Source organism: Carassius auratus, chromosome 16, assembly GCF_003368295.1.
Source record: "Carassius auratus strain Wakin chromosome 16, ASM336829v1, whole genome shotgun sequence".
Classification (NCBI taxonomy): Eukaryota; Metazoa; Chordata; class Actinopteri; order Cypriniformes; family Cyprinidae; genus Carassius; species Carassius auratus.
Genome location: NC_039258.1, coordinates 13824943 through 13843006, shown reverse-complemented (window position 1 = coordinate 13843006; position 18064 = coordinate 13824943). Strand labels below are relative to the sequence as shown.

Genomic DNA, 18064 nt, shown 5'->3' with positions numbered 1-18064 from the left:
GGGCGGCTTTTGGAACGAAGCATCTCTGTGGGGCTGGATGCCTTCAGGCCAAATGTAGATCCCTGTTACTCAGAAATCTGAAACTGGAGAGCTTCTCCTGAAGCTGCTAGCTTTTGATCATGCTGCCAATGTGAATATGAACACTTTATTGCAGGGGTTAGAGACACGTTATGGAAAGCCTTTTTCTGGGTCTTGGTTGGTACACTAGTGATCATGTCGGTGGAGCAGAAGTATTCTATAATCAACAGTAACTCTTTAGAGTATAGGGACCAATTCTCACTATTTACTAGTTTCTTATCAACATGCCTATTATTAACATATTACCTGTTTATCAATAAAGCACATATTCTGCATGTCCATATTCTACATCCCTAATTATACCCAATACCTAAACTACACAACTACCAACTACCTTAAAATAAAGTGACATAAACTGTTACTTTTTATTTGTTATTTGTAGGGCCGGGACTCGATTAAAAAAATTAATCTAATTAATTAGAGGCTTTGTAATTAATTAATCGAAATTAATCGCATTTTAATCGCAGATAAATATTTGACCTGAGAACAGTGAGAAGTAATTTTTTCACATGGATTTATAGTATACCATTGAATCATGACGGAATACATAAGCTTAAGCAACAAAATATTGTTTATTTTTGTTCAACCAAGTCTAGCAGACCAGTGCAATTTTTGCCATGAAGTGTAGTAATAGCATATTTAGAAACAATTTAGAAATAGTACATTTCAGAAATTCAGGAAGCTTATAGGTGCTGGAACCTTCTGTAAAGTGTTTTTAAGTAAAACACAATACTGTCAATTACATTCAGAACATTGGAAACACTGACTATTAGAAAACATCTCTCTGTTGCTTCAGAGGCCATAACATACTTAGTCCAACTCTCAATAACCTTGGCCAAAACAATAAAGAGTTCAACATAAACTGTTGCACCAACAAAATAATACACAGTTCAACATAAAGTGTAAAGTCCACGCTAGCTGCTATATGTTTTGCGATGAGGTGATACTTGAGGCTCAATGTGCTGCTGCGGTGATATGCGAACGCTAGTTGGTGCTTCAGTATAATCGGTCCGCCGAAACTCATCCAGTGAGAAACGTTCCGCGGTGCAAAAATACGTTATTAAAAATGCGGGAATTTTTTTTCTGTAATTAATTAATCTTAGTTAACGCGTTGTTTTTTGTGTAATTAATTAATCTGAATTAACGTGTTAAAGTCCCGGCCCTAGTTATTTGTAACATAAAATGTTACAAATAACCTATTATATACCATAAAATCAGCATCTTTACAAGTAACTGTCAAAATGTGTTCAGACTTAGATTAGAAATATCATGGTTGGATCCGACTGCAACAAACTGTAATGCTGTCTATCGGTATCAGTACACTGAGGTTAATGTTGGGGGTCAGTGGTTGTTTCAGCATTGTGTACATGATTGGCATGACCAATGAAATCATTAGAATCAGCTGCGGATGGGGGGTGGGGGGTTGTATTGGATCATGTTTTTAGAGGTCTTGACCTTCTCAACAGTAAGCTCACAAAATCATTTGCAATAATCTTTTGAATTCATATCCAAATGTTTTTGTTTGTGAAAAACTATTTCAATTTTTGTTTTTTTTGGTTGTTGTTTTTTTTTTTTTACCAAAAAGCTGTATCCCACATTTTTAATGCCACTGTTTTTGCATGATTCATGCTCAAGCATTTAACACAGTTAAACAAATTGTTGTAAGAAATACATTTTCAGTATTCTTCTTAATTTATGGTAAACATGTCAATCAATTACTGAGAACCAGTGTCACATTATTTAGCCTCTACTTAATGCCAGTGTATTTAGGATACAAACATCTTACTCCTTCATTTTATATTTTATTTTTGTATTTTTTGGTTTAGTTTTTTTCACTGTTCATTTTAAACAATTGAAACAACTGTTAAAAACTCTAAACATGCTGAAATGGAATATAATTATAATTGAAATTAATAGAAAATAAACCTGAGGTTATAATGAACACTTTCTTAAGGTAAAGCAAATTTATCTTTTGATATTGCTTAAATGTTTTATATTTGCAACCAAAACCAGACAGGCCATCTCCCTGGGGGATAAAGAGAGGATATTCCAAATACAAGCCTGTATTCCATTCACTGAGGCAGCTAAATGAATAATTCATGGGATATATAGACAGGATTAATCTCTTATGTATCTAATTTTAGCAATCTATGACTACTTTTCAAGTTAGTTCAACCCATTTGGTAACATATTGTGAACATATTTCAGTAGGAAGGCACTAAATGTAACGTTTAACAAATGTTTTCAACAAAAGGTTTTAACAAATTGTTGTCATCAGGGTAACTGAAAAAAAAAAATCGGCCTGATTTACCATTTGAGTTGTCTGTGACAACCATTTGAGTTCGTCTCATTTTTGGGGGTTTTCATCTGGTTTCCAAACATTCAGTGTGAGCTCAACCCTCCACTTTGATTGACACATTCAGGCAGTGAGTAAATTCTGCTGTGTTTGTCTAAGAGTTGGAAGCTCTAACGGAGAACCAGTTCCTATTAACGCTAATGCTAATGCCCTGTGTTTGGTCTCCTTGAGAAATTTCTGCCTTCACCTAGAATTTTGTGCTGCTTTTAGTTTCTCAGACTTTATTTTAACATGTTTTTTGGGGTAGGATTTTAATATCTGCTGTAGATATGGACTGAAACCTATTTAAATGATTCAAGAAAAAACGATTCATACTGAGTTCACGTTCAAGCACATTTGGCATGTTTTGCACCAATCTGTTTTGGATAAACACTTCCATTTAGACTTAAATCATTATTCTCGTTATGTGTTTCCTAAATAAAATATAAACACTTAAAATAAAATATACTGCATGAGGAACCATTGAGTGGCTTAATTGGATGGTTTTCTCTCTTTCTGCTCCCATAACTTTGGTGTATGGATGTGTGACTGCTCTTTCGATGAATTTTCACAGGGTACAATGGAAGATAAGGCCACAGAAATCCAGTCTTTTCAATAAAATGTCCAACAGATGCTACAGATCAAAATCCTTGAATTCCTAGGATTCTGTGAAGCTTAAGAAGAGAACATGGCCAGTTTTGCTGTCTATTCAGTATGAAATGAAAAGCTGAAAGCATGTCCCTGAGAAAGACATATCAGATCATCTTTGGTCCTTTAATAAAACTGAGCCTTTAACATCAGTGATAGTCTAGATGCAGCGTATGCCTTGGTGACTGTCTGTGGAGGAGTATTAGATATCTAACAGGTCATGCCCACCACATGAGTAAATCAGTATTTAACTTTTCAGTTCAATAATAATCATTTATTTAAATCAACTTTAAGTCATATTTGCGCTTAAGTCCACAGACAGTAGTAGAATTTGTGAAAATGGGCAGATACAGTTTTTGGGGAACAGATCTGCTCCATCAGCCTTCAGAAAGTTCATTTGTCCTGACACGGTTTTGACTTTTCTCTGACAGGTTGAAGTGTACATCCACTTAAACTTACATGGCTGATTTTATGAGGCACTTGTCACTTTTTCCTTATTGAAACTGATTTCAAGACCGTGTTATTCTTGAGATTTTGGAAGGAGCGACTAGACTATTGAAACGGAGGCTGTGCTGATGCAATTTACTGCAATCGAGCGGTATGATAGTAAAACAGCCTGCTTTCCTGCCTATTGTCTGTAATGATTTTCCTTTTCTTTGCTGCATTTTTTTTTCAGTTTCACTTATAGTAGTCAATCATCCAAATTGCATAAAGCCGTAGAGGCTATTTATCATTATAGAATTGCACGGGAAACACTCTTGTTTGTGTCTTTTGCAAAAATTATACAATCTTTGTAACATAAGCGTATATGTCTGACTATAATTACCAGCTCTCAGTTGAGTTTCATCATTGTCTCACAGCTGGCAACATACACAAGCTAAATGATGTTGTGCTGTGGAATATTTGCATTTGCTTCATACTGGGCGATAAAAAGGATGTAAGATGAATTGTTTAGTAGAACTGATCTATTACAGATTCACAAGTTGCTTTGTTGAAAATCTCTTCACATTCGCAAACTCTTGTAGGGGAGATGGAGGAGTGTTGTAACACGGGATTTGATGTACCACGTCACTGTTTCGAATGAGCAACATCGATGAAATCACTATGATATATGATTATCACCCTTCTGATGTGATAGAAGTTGTTAAACTCTGAGAAGTACAGTAGGTACAAAAATACTGATTGATAATTTGACACAACTTCCACACTAGCTTTTCATCTACATCAGAGATGCCCAAACCAAGGCTTGCAGGCCAGTGCCCACCATGCCATAGCACAGTCAAACCAAAATGTATTTATACATCATGTTCCATGAAGATATTTTGTAAATTTCCTACTTTTGAAAGTAAAAAAGAGAACTTTTATCAGTTTTGTGCATTGGGCTAGTTTTACGTACGGGTGCTGGTCATATAATTAGAATATCAACAAAAAGTTGATTTATTTCGATAATTCCATTCAAAAAGTGAAACTTGTATATTTTATTCATTCATTACACATACTGATATAGTTCAAATGTTTATTTTAATTTTGATTATAAAATAAATAACTGCATGATTATAACTGACAACTAAGGAAAATCCCAAATTAAGTATCTCAGAAAATTAGAATATAACTTAAGACCAGCACAAAGAAAGGATTTTTAGAAATCTTGGCCAACTGAAAAGTATGAACATGAAAAGTATGAGCATGTACAAAATGGGCTCCTTTTGCCTGTCATCAGCAGGAAGCATGAAGTGCTCTAAAACTTCCTGGTATATGGCTGCGTTGACCTTGGACCTCAGAAAACACAGTGGGCCAACACCAGAAGATGTCACGACATCCCAAACCACTAACTGTGGAAACTTTACACTGGACCTCAAGCAACGTGGACTGTGTGCGTCTCCTCTCTTCCTCCAGACTCTGGGACCTTGATTTCCAAAGGAAATGCAAATTTACTTTCATCAGAGAACATAACTTTGGACCACTCAGCAGCAGCCCAGTCCTTTTTGAAGAATCAGAATCAGAATCAGAATCAGAATGAGCTTTATTGCCAGGTATGTTCACACATACGAGGAATTTGCTTTCATGACAGAAGCTCCGCAGTGCAAAATAATGACAGCGATAGAACAAAAAACACAATAAAAGAATAAAAAAATACAAATAAGTAGGTAAGGAATGACAATATACAAATTGACAATGTATGGCAGGTATATTACAATGAGCAGTTATATATGTACAGGTATATTATGTGCAAAAAAATTAAGTGTACACTAAGTATGTGTGTTAGATAAATAAGTGTATGTGTACACTTATGTCCACAGTTATTATCAAGTGTTCATAAGTTGGATTGCCTGAGGGAAGAAACTGTTTCTGTGTCTGGCCGTTCTGGTGCTCAGTGCTCTGTAGCGTCGACCAGATGGCAACAGTTCAATGTGGGAGGTGTGTTGGATGTGAGGGGTCCAGAGTGATTTTGCCAGCCCTTTTGCTCACTCTGGATAAGTACAGTTCTTGAATAGAAGGGAGGGTTGTACTGATGATTCTCTCAGCAGTCTGGACTACCCTCTGTGGTCTTCTGAGGTCAGATTTAGAAGCTGAGCTGAACCAGACAGTTACTGAAGTACAGAGGATGGCTTCAATGATGGTGGAGTAGAACTGTTTCAGCAGCTGTGGCAGGTTAAACTTCCTCAGCTGGCGAAGGAAGTACAACCTCTGCTGGGCCTTTTTCACAATGGAGTCAGTGTGAATGTCCCACTTCAGGTCCTGAGAGATAGTGGTGCCCAGGAACCTGAATGACTCCACTGCAGTCACAGGGCTGTTAATGATGGTGAGTGGGGGGAGTGCAGGGGGGTTTCTCCTGAAGTCCACGATCATCTTCACTGTTTTGAGCGTGTTAAGCTCCAGGTTGCTGAGAGTGCACCAGACAGCCAGCTGCGTAACCTCCTGTCTGTAAGCAGACTGGTCACTGTCCTGAATGAGGTCGATGAGTGTGGTGTCATCTGCAAACTTCAGGAGCTTGACAGAGGGGTCCTTAGACGTGCAATCGTTGGTGTACAGGGAGAAGAGCAGTGGGGAGAGAACGCAGCCCTGGGGAGCTCCGGTGCTGATTGTACGGGTGCTGGATGTGTATTTTCCCAGCCTCACTAGCTGCTGCCTGTCTGTCAGGAAGCTGTTGATCCACTGACAGACGGAGGTGGGCACGGAGAGCTGAGATAGTTTGGGCAGGAGGAGGTTTGGGATGATCGTGTTAAAGGCCAAGCTGAAGTCCACAAACAGGATCCTCACATAAGTCGCCTGTCTATCTAGGTGTTGCAGAACATAATGCAGTCCAATGTTTACTGCATCGTCCACAGACCTGTTTGCTCTGTAGGCAAACTGGAGAGGATCCAGCTAGGGTCCAGTGATGTCCTTCAGGTGGGCAAGCACCAGTTTTTCAAATGACTTCATGGACCAGAGACGTTAGAGCCTGTAGTCATTTAATCCTGTAATTTTGGATTTCTTTGGGATGGGGATGATTGATTGATGATTGGTTGAGCATTTGAACCATGAAGGGACTTCACACACCGAGAGGCGTGGGAACGAGGAGTGAGGCCAGGTGTAGTGATTGGAGATGAGCTGCACCTGCGCCCAACCGCCGGTCTCGAGTCCCACGTAGGAGATGGAAGGATATAAAACTGGAGCGACGATAGTGAAGGACGAGAGAGGACCAGGCCTGGACCATATTTTATGTGTTTGCTTTTGATTTATGCGCACCAGTCGTCCGTGAGGGGCTGGTGCGCTGTTTTGTGTTTATTTTGAATAATTAAAGTGTTATTTGATTGTGCGCCGGTTCCCGCCCCCTTCTTCCGGATGAATATGGAGTGTATATTATTACAGTGGTGCCGAAGCCCGGGAGAAGGAGGGGCGCGCTGCTGAAGATCCCTCGCCGCTGTGGTGAATCCGCGGTGCCATCGAGCAGGCGAGGAGTGTGCCGCCATGGACGCTCGAGGCGGTGGGCTGGAGCGAGTTGCCGGGGACGGGCGAGCTCGCTGCCGGCCGCCCACAATATGGAGGGGTGGCTGCCGTCCGTGAGGGAGCGGAGGAGTCGGCGCCATTCGCCAGGGGGCCGGAGCCTGCTGCCTCTGTGAATTTGATTGTGCGCCGGTTCCCGCCTCCTTCTTCCGGATGAATATGGAGTGTATATTATTACAGTGGTGCCGAAGCCCGGGAGAAGGAGGGGCGCGCTGCTGAAGATCCCTCGCCACTGTGGTGAATCCGCGGTGCCATCGAGCAGGCGAGGAGTGTGCCGCCATGGACGCTCGAGGCGGTGGGCTGGAGCGAGTTGCCGGGGACGGGCGAGCTCGCTGCCGGCCGCCCACGATATGGAGGGGCGGCTGCCGTCCGTGAGGGAGCAGAGGAGTCGAAAGGAGCCCAAAACCGGAGGAGCCGTCGCCCCCGGCCTGCGAGGGGCGATGGGGGTATGTGGCAAGTGGGGCGGGGCCGAGAGGCGTGGGAACGAGGAGTGAGGCCAGGTGTAGTGATTGGAGATGAGCTGCACCTGCGCCCCACCGCCGGTCTCGAGTCCCACGTAGGAGATGGAAGGATATAAAACTGGAGCGACGATAGTGAAGGACGAGAGAGGACCAGGCCTGGACCATATTTTATGTGTTTGCTTTTGATTTATGCGCACCAGTCGTCCGTGAGGGGCTGGTGCGCTGTTTTGTGTTTATTTTGAATAATTAAAGTGTTATTTGATTGTGCGCCGGTTCCCGCCTCCTTCTTCCGGATGAGTATGGAGATTTTATTATCATTACACTCCCCCACATTTGTGATTGGGTTTTGTTTCACAGTCCTCTCCAGGTTGCAGTTATCCCTATTGCTTGTATACTTTTTTCTACCACATCTTTTCCTTCCCTTCACCTCTCTATTAATATGCTTGGACACAGATCTCCTGTGAACAGCCAGCCTCTTTTGCAATGACCTTTTGTGTCTTGCCTTCCTTGTGCAAGGTATCAGTGGTCGTCTTTTGGATAACTGTCAAGTCAGCAGTCTTCCCCATGATTGTGTAGCCTACAGAACTAGACTGAGAGACCATTTAAAAGCTTTTGCATGTGTTTTGAGTTAATTAGCTTATTAGAGTGTGGCACCAGGTGTCTTCAATATTGAACCTTTTCAGAATATTCTAATTTTCTGAAATACTGAATTTGGGATTTTCCTTAGTTGTCAGTTATAATCATCAAAATTAAAAGAAATAAACATTTGAAATATATCAGTCTGTGTGTAATGAATGAATATAATATACAAGTTTCACTTTTTGAATGGAATTAGTGAAATAAATGAACTTTTTGATGATATTCTAATTATATGACCAGCACATTATATCATACTGTATATATCTTCATGAAAAATATACTTTAGAAGGTGTGACTTGTAGTGAATACAGTCAAATACCATACCATACAATCGCCTTCTTACAATATGTTTTTTAAATGGTGAATTTCTGCCAGAGCTGAACCACCGAGTTAAAATCATAGCTGCCACTGTATTAGTTTTCAGCGTTGACAAAATTATAATTAAAATAATTCATGTATACAGTTTTTGGTGTATTTTCTATATACAGGTACTACAATATATTTCACAAACGGTTTTCTGTTAGTGTTAACCAATGGCAGTTGTGCGCTAGGATGTAACAACAGCCTTCATGTGACATTCATTTACCATGTATATGGATAAGTAGATGTTTTAAAATTACAAATACAGTATAGATTTATTTGTTGCAGAGATGTGGAAATATTTGATCACACTTTCAGTTTGAGTTTCAGCTCCTCAAACTCTCCCCGATCAACTATGTTTCACACTGTGCTCATTAAAAATGCAGGGCTGTCTTGTCACACAGCCACATACAGTAGTTAGCCGAATGTGTCAAAGTGACATGGTCAAAGGTCAGAGGTGGTGTGAGTGTGTGTCAGTGCGAGAGTTGTACACATGCGTTGAGTCACTAGTGATGAGAAGAGTAAGATCACATGCTTCTATCTCAAATGTCTTCTCTTTTCCATTCCCACACACACAGATGTCACTCAGCTATGACCTTTTTGATTGTGAAAATTACACAAATTAACCCTTTTTCCATTTATTCAGCATGTCTTGGTTTTTCACTTCTGAAAATAAGCTGCAAACCAAGGTTGTGGCTAAAATGCTCTTTTCACTACCCGCTACATATAAGTGTAGTTAAAGAAGTGGTTTGGGGGCAGGGGGATGGGGTTATAACTGCTGTCTCCCTCCTCTTCACAGTTAATTCCAGCATTAGCTTACAGACTTCTAGTCTTGATTGACCATTTGCGGTGGTGTAAATGATTACATTAACCTCGTGTAAATGATGCTCCCGGGATTGTGGTGAAGTGATGCAGCTGGAATGATGGAGTGCATGATGAAGTTTCCATGTATTCATCCCTGACCCAAACTGTCCAAAATCTGTGCCCTGCTGATGTTTAAAACCTTTAGAGTCTATGTAAAATACCACAATAAGAGGAAAGATTTAAAAAAAATCATATATATATATTTTTTAAAGATTTTACTTTTAAAAAATCTGTTTTGAAGATTTTGATTGATGGTGAGACTTGGTGTAGATGTGGAGATGCCTTGTGTAACAGTTTATTATATAGGGCTAATCCTGACATGGGGAAAAGAAAAGAAAAAAACACTGATGGATCCTTTACAATCAAGCGAAGCCAGAAGCTGCAAGATCAGCTCTCTGTGTGAACAATAAATTAAAGAAAAAATGGTGTGTGTGTGTCTGTGTGTGTGAAAAGGCCAAAAGAAAAGGCCAAAAGAGAGAATTACTGCAATCCTATGAATACAAATGAACACTTTAGGAATAGCCGTGAGTGATGGATAGCTCAGTATTTCCAGGAGTTTGATGAGTGCATTACTGTACATGCATAATTGTCATGCCAGGCAGAAACATGGCCTGCATCTTAGACATTTGTATAAAAACTTCTGCAAGGATTGAAATATATGCCACAATTGTATGAATTCGTGATATATTTACCTCCTTGCATGGCTTTGCTGAGACAAGCTGTATTTTCTGAATGCAGATGTTTAGTATTTACATTTCAAAACACTTCCAGGAGTGAATGATTCACATTGTCGTATACGCTCCTATCATTTGAAACAAACATCTTTCATCTGCAATTATGTTCTTCTCTTTGTGGAGAGTAAACAAGATCCTTAAACAAGAAAAAAGAATGTTTCTGTCAGTATGAAACCTTTCCGTTACCTGGATTTCACCCTGCAGAATGTGAAGTTGAAGTTGCCTTGCACAGACTGACTGTTTCATTCAGCTGGGCTCTTTCTGGGCTGATGAGTGGGTGGCATGCTGTGGATTTTCCGCTTCTGTTGTTCATGCTGCTGATCCTATCAGTCTCTGGAACAGGAAACATTATTCCAGTGTTTCATTGAGCAAAAATGCATAAATATTTATGGTGTGTTTCTTGCAAATCCCTTAATATCCAAATATGGCAAATCACGTGTTCATCATAGTTTCGTATCTCATCACACTTCTGTATGACAAAAGGTCTGTGTGCCAACACTATCTAATTTCCCCACGGGGTTTTTTTTTCTTTTTCTGTCTATGAAGACATGCTTCAGAACCCTTTGAAACAATTAAAGAAGAAAATGTCACTTGCTGAAATGGTATAGAAATGTTCATTGTCTTAGAATAAAGTATTTTAGGGCTCATGGATGATGTGTACAATCAGACATTTAATCAAATTTAGTAGTTAATCAAAGTAGATTTTCAATAGAAAGACTGATCTGTGCTCAAACCATGTCACAGTCTACACAACTTGGCTCCTCTCAAACCATTCTAACGATTCTCTTTTCATTTCAAAACATTTCATGCGTCAGATGCAGTTTGCATTTGATTGACTTCAATCTATAGCATCTGTCCTCCATGTTTCCTTCAATGTAAAATGTCTATATAGATAAACACGGCTGAATTGTACAGCCAAATCAAGCTGGAGGCAGGTGAATTACGGCCCTGTCACCATGTTACTTCGGTTTTTCGCAAACATCTCGTGTTACCCTCCATTCCCTTCAACCGCTTGTCAACTTCATGCAAATAATCTCTCAGACCTTTCAAGGAAGGCTTTTTATATGTAAATATACTCTGAATCATCTGCCTTTCTCTTTGTAAACATGTTTTATTTGTTGGTTCATCAGTTTATAAGATCCCAGTATAGAATTGTCTCATAATGCGGACGTGTGAAACACATCTATTGTGATTATTCGAGATGTTCTATATGGCCTTCTGAGGGAATGTCTCGGTTATGTGTGGAGGGAAAGGGGACGTTATTTCTTGACGACATGGAGGGCTTACTTCCTCCCGTGACGTCACGACAGAGGCCTAACTCATAGTGACTGACAGATAGGGAACTGATTTCCGTTCAATTAGAACAGCAGTTTATGGCGACATCTAGTGAACAAGTGATTTATAATGTGAAAAATAAATAATGTGTTTAAGTGTAAATAAATTACATTACGACTAATTAATTATGAATTTATAGCAAAAATAAATGTTATGAATTAAGAAGTGTTTTTTTTTTTTTTTTTTTTTTTTTTTTTGCTTAAGGTTGTAAATTGGTGGTTCCTAGGAACAGAACTTAATGCTGACATTTCTGCAAACCCTCTCTTTTTGTTAAATGTAAAAGGATTGGGAGCTTAAGGTGAAATAATGATATAGGCAAAACAGAACTTGTCCTTGAAGTGAACTTGAACTTGAAATGCTGAAGATATACATTACAAAATGTAAATATACAATGTCTTTTGTATGTTATGCAACATAAATCTAAATTTGTATAAAAAAAAATTCATTATTTGTCTAAAATTATCATAAAATAAAGTTGAATTACTGAATTTTAGAGGCTTTTACGCATGGCTAGAGCCACAAAAATGAAGATTCATGAATGAATGGAATTCACAAAACTTGTAATTCGTAAGCATAAATACAATGTTTAATGTTTTTTTTTTTTTTTTTTTTTTTTTGGCCATTTATGTATATGAAACGCAGTAATGGGCTATTTTAGATTAGTTTAGATACAATTACAAAAAAAAAGCTGGTCATACTAAAACATTTAAATGGAAAAAAAAAACACTGCAAGTGCCTTAATGTAGAAACAGTGATACAGTGTAAACACATAACAAGCAGATGAGCCCGAAATATGAACGCAATGCGTAGCCTATAAATTGGGTTTTTTATTTGGCGTTATATCTGCTTGCCTGTGAAAAAATTGTCATCATCAATAAAGTGTCCATTCAATAGGCTATAACTGTTTTAATACATCAGTTCATACAAACTTTGTAAAAAATAACAGGCGGTCAGTGGAGGAAAGTTTTGTTTTGATGTAACATGACAACTATGGATTTTTAAAGCAGATCAGTGATGATGACAGGTGAGTGATATGAACTGTTCTTCTTTATCTGTCCAGCAGAGGGCAGTATTGGTTATTACATGTGTGATGGCTGACATTAAAATGTGCATTATTAGTTTGCATTATATCTGCGTGCCTCTTTCCCTACTGGTTTGTTTGTAAAACGTCTGTAAATAATATTGGTTCAGGTCTGTAGACTGCACACAGTCTGATATTTTGAGAAGGGTCTGGCTGCAGACCATGGGCGAGTGGAGCTCCACTCTCAAACCGGAAATACGTCACCTCCACTTGAAAACATCAAGATGGCGTCGCCGGGAGTACTTCAAACTTAAAATCAGGTAATTTTATCTCTGCATCGCTAAAATGGTGAACTGAAGCTGTTGTAACGTGCAGTGTAATAAAAACGCACAGGGCTTACGTGAAATTACTGACAAAAGGAATAATAAACACTATGGATTTATCGATTTATATCGCGAGCAATGTCGATCCTGTAATGAAGAGACTTTGCAAATATCTTTAGTTCATTCTTCCATCCGCTGAAGTGAGGTTTAACCTTTAAAAAACTTACATCTATTAATCTAGTATTTGCACAAAGTAATTAAGTTATTTATCAAAAAGTCTAGGATCTTTTCCTTCAACAATACTCCAACCTTAACTGAGATCACAGTCAAAGGGTGTATTGATATCTGTTTGAAATGAAGCCAGTTTTGAAATTCCAGCCAAAAAGTCTGTACAGATTCACATTTCAAAAACATATGATCAACAGTTTCAATATCTTTCTCACAGAACCTGCATGATTTGTTCTCCCAATGAAATCTCTCTTGTAGGAAGTTATTAGATGGATAAACATACTTTCTTTTCAGTTGACTGGGGAAGTACAGTTTGGATAATACATTTTCTGAAAAACTTATTTGTTAATTGTTTGCTCTTTAAATTTTTACCTTCAGTACATGATGGATAGCATAGATGTAACTTAGTTTTTGGTGGCTTGTGGTAAAATAACGTAGTGAATAATGAAAGGACACGATTGTTTTGTATGTGTATGCCTTTAGCATTTGTTATATAATGTTAAAAAGGTCATATGAGGTGGTTGTTTTCATATTTAATTTTTCATTCACTTCCAGGGATAAGATTGGCATGGAAGATGCAGCACTCTTTACATTTTAAATGTATGTCTTTTTACATGTGACATTAACATGTACATATTTATTTTTCTCTATTTTGTTGTTCTGTTATTCTATTGTTTGACTTTTTTTTTTTTGTTTCAGATCAAATGTATATCAAGTGTTATCCATCCTGATAACACCTCCACAAATAGAGACTGGAACTTCTGAGCACCATCACCTTGTCTGCTTTGGGACTGTCATAGGAGAATGATGCAGTACTTTTCTGTGTTGAATTTACAAAACGTCAGTACACAGACATAGTTTTGTTCCAGTTTTGCTGTGCTCATGTCTTCTTTGTGTCCCCAGCCCAGCAATCAGATGCATCAGAACAACAAAGCACAACTGTGGTGGCCCAGGCACCTTCAGCAACAAGTGAATTGCTTTAACATTAATGATAATGAAATGTCAGTATTGTAATTAAACTTGACCCATCTGACGTAATTGTTCATGCCAGAGATTTAACATCATTGTCAGTCAGGAGCATATTTAACAGGAGCCACACTCAACTGGCTTGATGGTGACTTCAGTAAGTGTGGTTGACCCTCTTGTTTTTGTGGCTATAATAATTAGGCTAAGTAATCTCACTCTCTTCCATTTCCCTAACATGAAACTTTTGACTGAAACATGAAAATGATACTTAACCGGTGCAGTGAAGATATTTAAAGAGACGCTGTCACTATCTAAAGTACAGAAAGCCTTACATCATCTCTAGGTGCAGTCACCTACAGCGCAGCCAGCTTCACAAAGACTGTGGGGCTGGTCACCAGGAAAATGGAGAACAGGGAGTGCTTTTGGGGTTTTACTCCTCAAATGATCACCCTGGCTACTGTAGCTGGGATTGCTTCACAGACGATGGAGGTTTTGAAGAGTAAAGTGTGCGTGCGTGCGCACACATTGTGTTTTTACTGTAACAATTATGGTCAATTGCAGTTCATGTGATTTCAGTGTAGTGTAAGATGTGTTAATTATTATTATTACTCAAAAACCATTAAAACTTCTAAATTGTGGAAGTTATTCTTCATTATGTTACTGTGGTTATTTTGTATGTTATTATTTTGATTAAAATACAAAATTCGACACACAAATTCTGGTTGAGGTATTATTTTAATAATTTATTTAATATTTCATTATTTTTTCACTGCTAAATATTACAAACATAGGGTTAACTTTCTAAAATGCATGGAATGTTACATTGTCAGTTGTACATTGGTAAAACAAACATGAAAAAAAGGCAGAAGCCCTACAAATATGGATTGTGGATGTCTGTAGTGCAAATTGCTGAGGGGAAATAAAAAAAAATTGCTGTCGTGTCATAAACCGTGAAAGATTAGTATATTATTATTTTTATTATTTCTACTAGGTAAAAGTAACAACGATAAAAGTACAGAATTAACATTACGTACAAAGAGGTGACATAACTTGCAAAGCACCCTTTATACATGTATATAACAAGTAATAATATAAAACGAAAGTTTGGTGGAGTTGACGTATTTTCGCTCTTGAATGGAGCTCCACTCGCCGCCATGGAGGTGACGTAATTCTACGGAAAGTGTTGCCCGGTCCAACATGGCGGCCGCGTCATTAGTGGAGGCGACGTAATTCCACGGAAAGTGTGGCCCGGTCCAACATGGCGGCGGCGTCGCTAGTGGAGGTGACGTATTTCCGCTCTTGAGTGGAGCTCCACTCGCCCATATGTCTGCAGCCAGACCCTCTTGGATATTTTAGACATGCCTCTTATCAGTGGTTTTAGTTAGTGTCTTATCTGTATAGCTTATGCTAATCATCATTTGCCTTAATAACCAGTACTGTCTTTATTATAAAATATATGATGGGATATCCTGTACACAATATTTAAACATTAGACTGATGTAGCCTATTTTTTCTAGAAAAACAAAAACAAAAAACCTTCCAGTTGATGTGATTTCATTTGCCTTACATTGACCAGTGACTCCTGTCTCTATTTTGATAGACTGCTGAAAACAATGAATGTCATTTAAATTACTAAATTAGAAAAAAAAAAAGGATATATTTTACACAGTTTTTTAACAAATTATATATTTTTGTATTTGGCCAAAACCTGTTAACAAGTTTCCATTTTTTTACTTCCAGTTTCATCATCCCAAGGTTTTTAGTCACATTGATAAAAGGGCGGTTGCCATCTTCTAAATAAATATTGTGGTTTATAACCTACATTTGGCTACACTTGGCTATTGTGTTTAGAATTCAAATTTCATAAAAGTTAGAGAAGTTCAAGATGATGAACAAAATGTATAAGAATCAAAAACCTTTGTTGGTTATTATTTTTATTGGTGTTTTATCGAGGGAGCAGGGTACAAAAATACATCATCACTGCAGCACAGTGCTATTCTCATATCTACGTGTCGTGCTATTTCAGACTTTGTAAATTTATACAAGGACTGTGTTAGATGTGGTTGGAGATTTTCTTCAGATTTTATGACATCTGTCAACTGAGCTGAAACCTGAGAAGTATGAGATGATACCTGAGTTTCTTGTTCACATACAGTCTGAAGACAGAGTGACCATATTTCAGATAACAAGTGGCAAGTTAATAAAATACGTAGTGTACTTTTAGATGCTTGTTGTTATACTCTTTCTTAATGCAGAAAATATAGACACATTTCCAATAAATAAACATGCAGGGTTACCAAAGAGAATCTCTGTTAAAAATATATATAGTTTATAGCCCTTAACATTCCATTTAATTCAGAAAACAAGAGTTAAAAGATGGAGGCCTGTAATATGGCCTCTAAAACAGGATGAAGTGCAGACAACAGACTGTCCTCTGTGACCATCAGAAGAATTGGCCAAATGGTTGAAGGAGCGTATCGCTCCGCATTAAGCTACTTTGACAACTAACCCAGAAAACTCCATCTGACCCTGAGAATCCAGGGGTTTGAATGAACAGAAAGCCGGAAAATAGCTCAGTAGCTCCTTTAGAAGTGTGAGTCTCTAGTCACTTTATATAAGATGATGATACGTGAAGTACTATTTCCTGCTGTCACATTCTCACAGCAACACACCAGAATCCTGATGGAATTATGGCCCATTGTGAAACCTTGTTTTGTTATAATGAACAAGTTTGGATACAAAGCCAAACGTATGGCTTGTCACACGTACAAAATTACTGTAATACAAAATTTCAATTTGATTGTTTTCCAAAAATGTATTTTGATTCATAGGTCAAAGAACAGCAGACATCTAATTGAAATAATTCTTCAAGTCCTAAAATAGTTTATTAATTACACCGGGCATGCCACCAATGACACGCATAACAGTAAAAGTGCAGGATAGCTTTCAGGTTCTTAGAGTGATTATTGGAGGAATTCTAGAAATATAATACCCATTACCTATTACTGACATTAAAACAGCACAGAAATATCTGTTTGTATTATAATATTTAATGTTTAATTAATTATAATGATAATTATTAAGACTGCAATTGAATATTATACTAGGGTTCATGACAAAGATGTAAAAGTGGCCATACTGTAAAATAGTGATTTCCAGGTTTTTCATTAGTGCTAAATCCAAACATTTATTTCTCAGATTTATTTAGTTTTGATCCGTAATAAAGGGATAAGTGACTTGTTCCAAACCTGTATCAGCTTCTTTCTTCTGTTGAACACAAAATATGATATTTTGCAGAATGCTGGTTATCCAACCATTAATGGTAGCCATTGACTTCCATTGTATTTTTTTTTTTTCATGGAATGGCTACTGTCAACTTTATTTCTTAAAATCGTTCCCTACACAGAATCTTAATATGCAACAGGTTTTACATGCAAACTGTGAGTTATGGAAACATACGTTGACATTAGATTAGATTCAACTTAACTATCATTGCACACTGTACAAGTACAGAACCAATTAAAGTCAGTTACCATATAACCATATGTGCAAATAGCAATGTATGTATGCATATATATATATATATATATATATATATATATATATATATATATAGATATATATATATATATATATATACACACTCACCTAAAGGATTATTAGGAGCACCATACTAATACTGTGTTTGAACTCATTTCTCCTTAGGAACTGTATTAATTCTACGTAGCAATGATTCAACAAGGTGCTGAAAGCATTCTTTTGAAATGTTGGCCCATATTGATAGAACAGCATCTTGCAGCTGATGGAGATTTGTGGGAAGCACATCCAGGGCATGAAGCTCCCGTTCCACCACATCCCAAAGATGCTCTATTGGGTTGAGATCTGGTGACTGTGGGGGGCATTTTAGTACAGGGAACTCATTGTCTTGTTCAAGAAATCAATTTGAAATGATTGAAGCTTTGTGACATGGTGCAGTACCCTGCTGGAAGTAGCCATCAGAGGATGGGTACATGGTGGTCATGAAGGGATGGACATGGTCAGAAATAATGCTCAGGTAGGCCGTGGCATTTAAACGATGCCCATTT

At 38.0% G+C, this 18064-nt stretch overlaps 1 long non-coding RNA gene across 1 annotated transcript; it reads left to right on the top strand.

The window, feature by feature from the left end:
- The first annotated feature begins 12719 nt into the window (after positions 1 to 12719).
- Positions 12720 to 14987, top strand: LOC113116196 (uncharacterized). The gene is made up of 3 exons (XR_003293992.1): positions 12720 to 12782; positions 13713 to 13982; positions 14065 to 14987. It is a non-coding gene; the product is annotated as an uncharacterized LOC113116196 (long non-coding RNA).
- The last annotated feature ends 3077 nt before the right edge of the window (positions 14988 to 18064 follow it).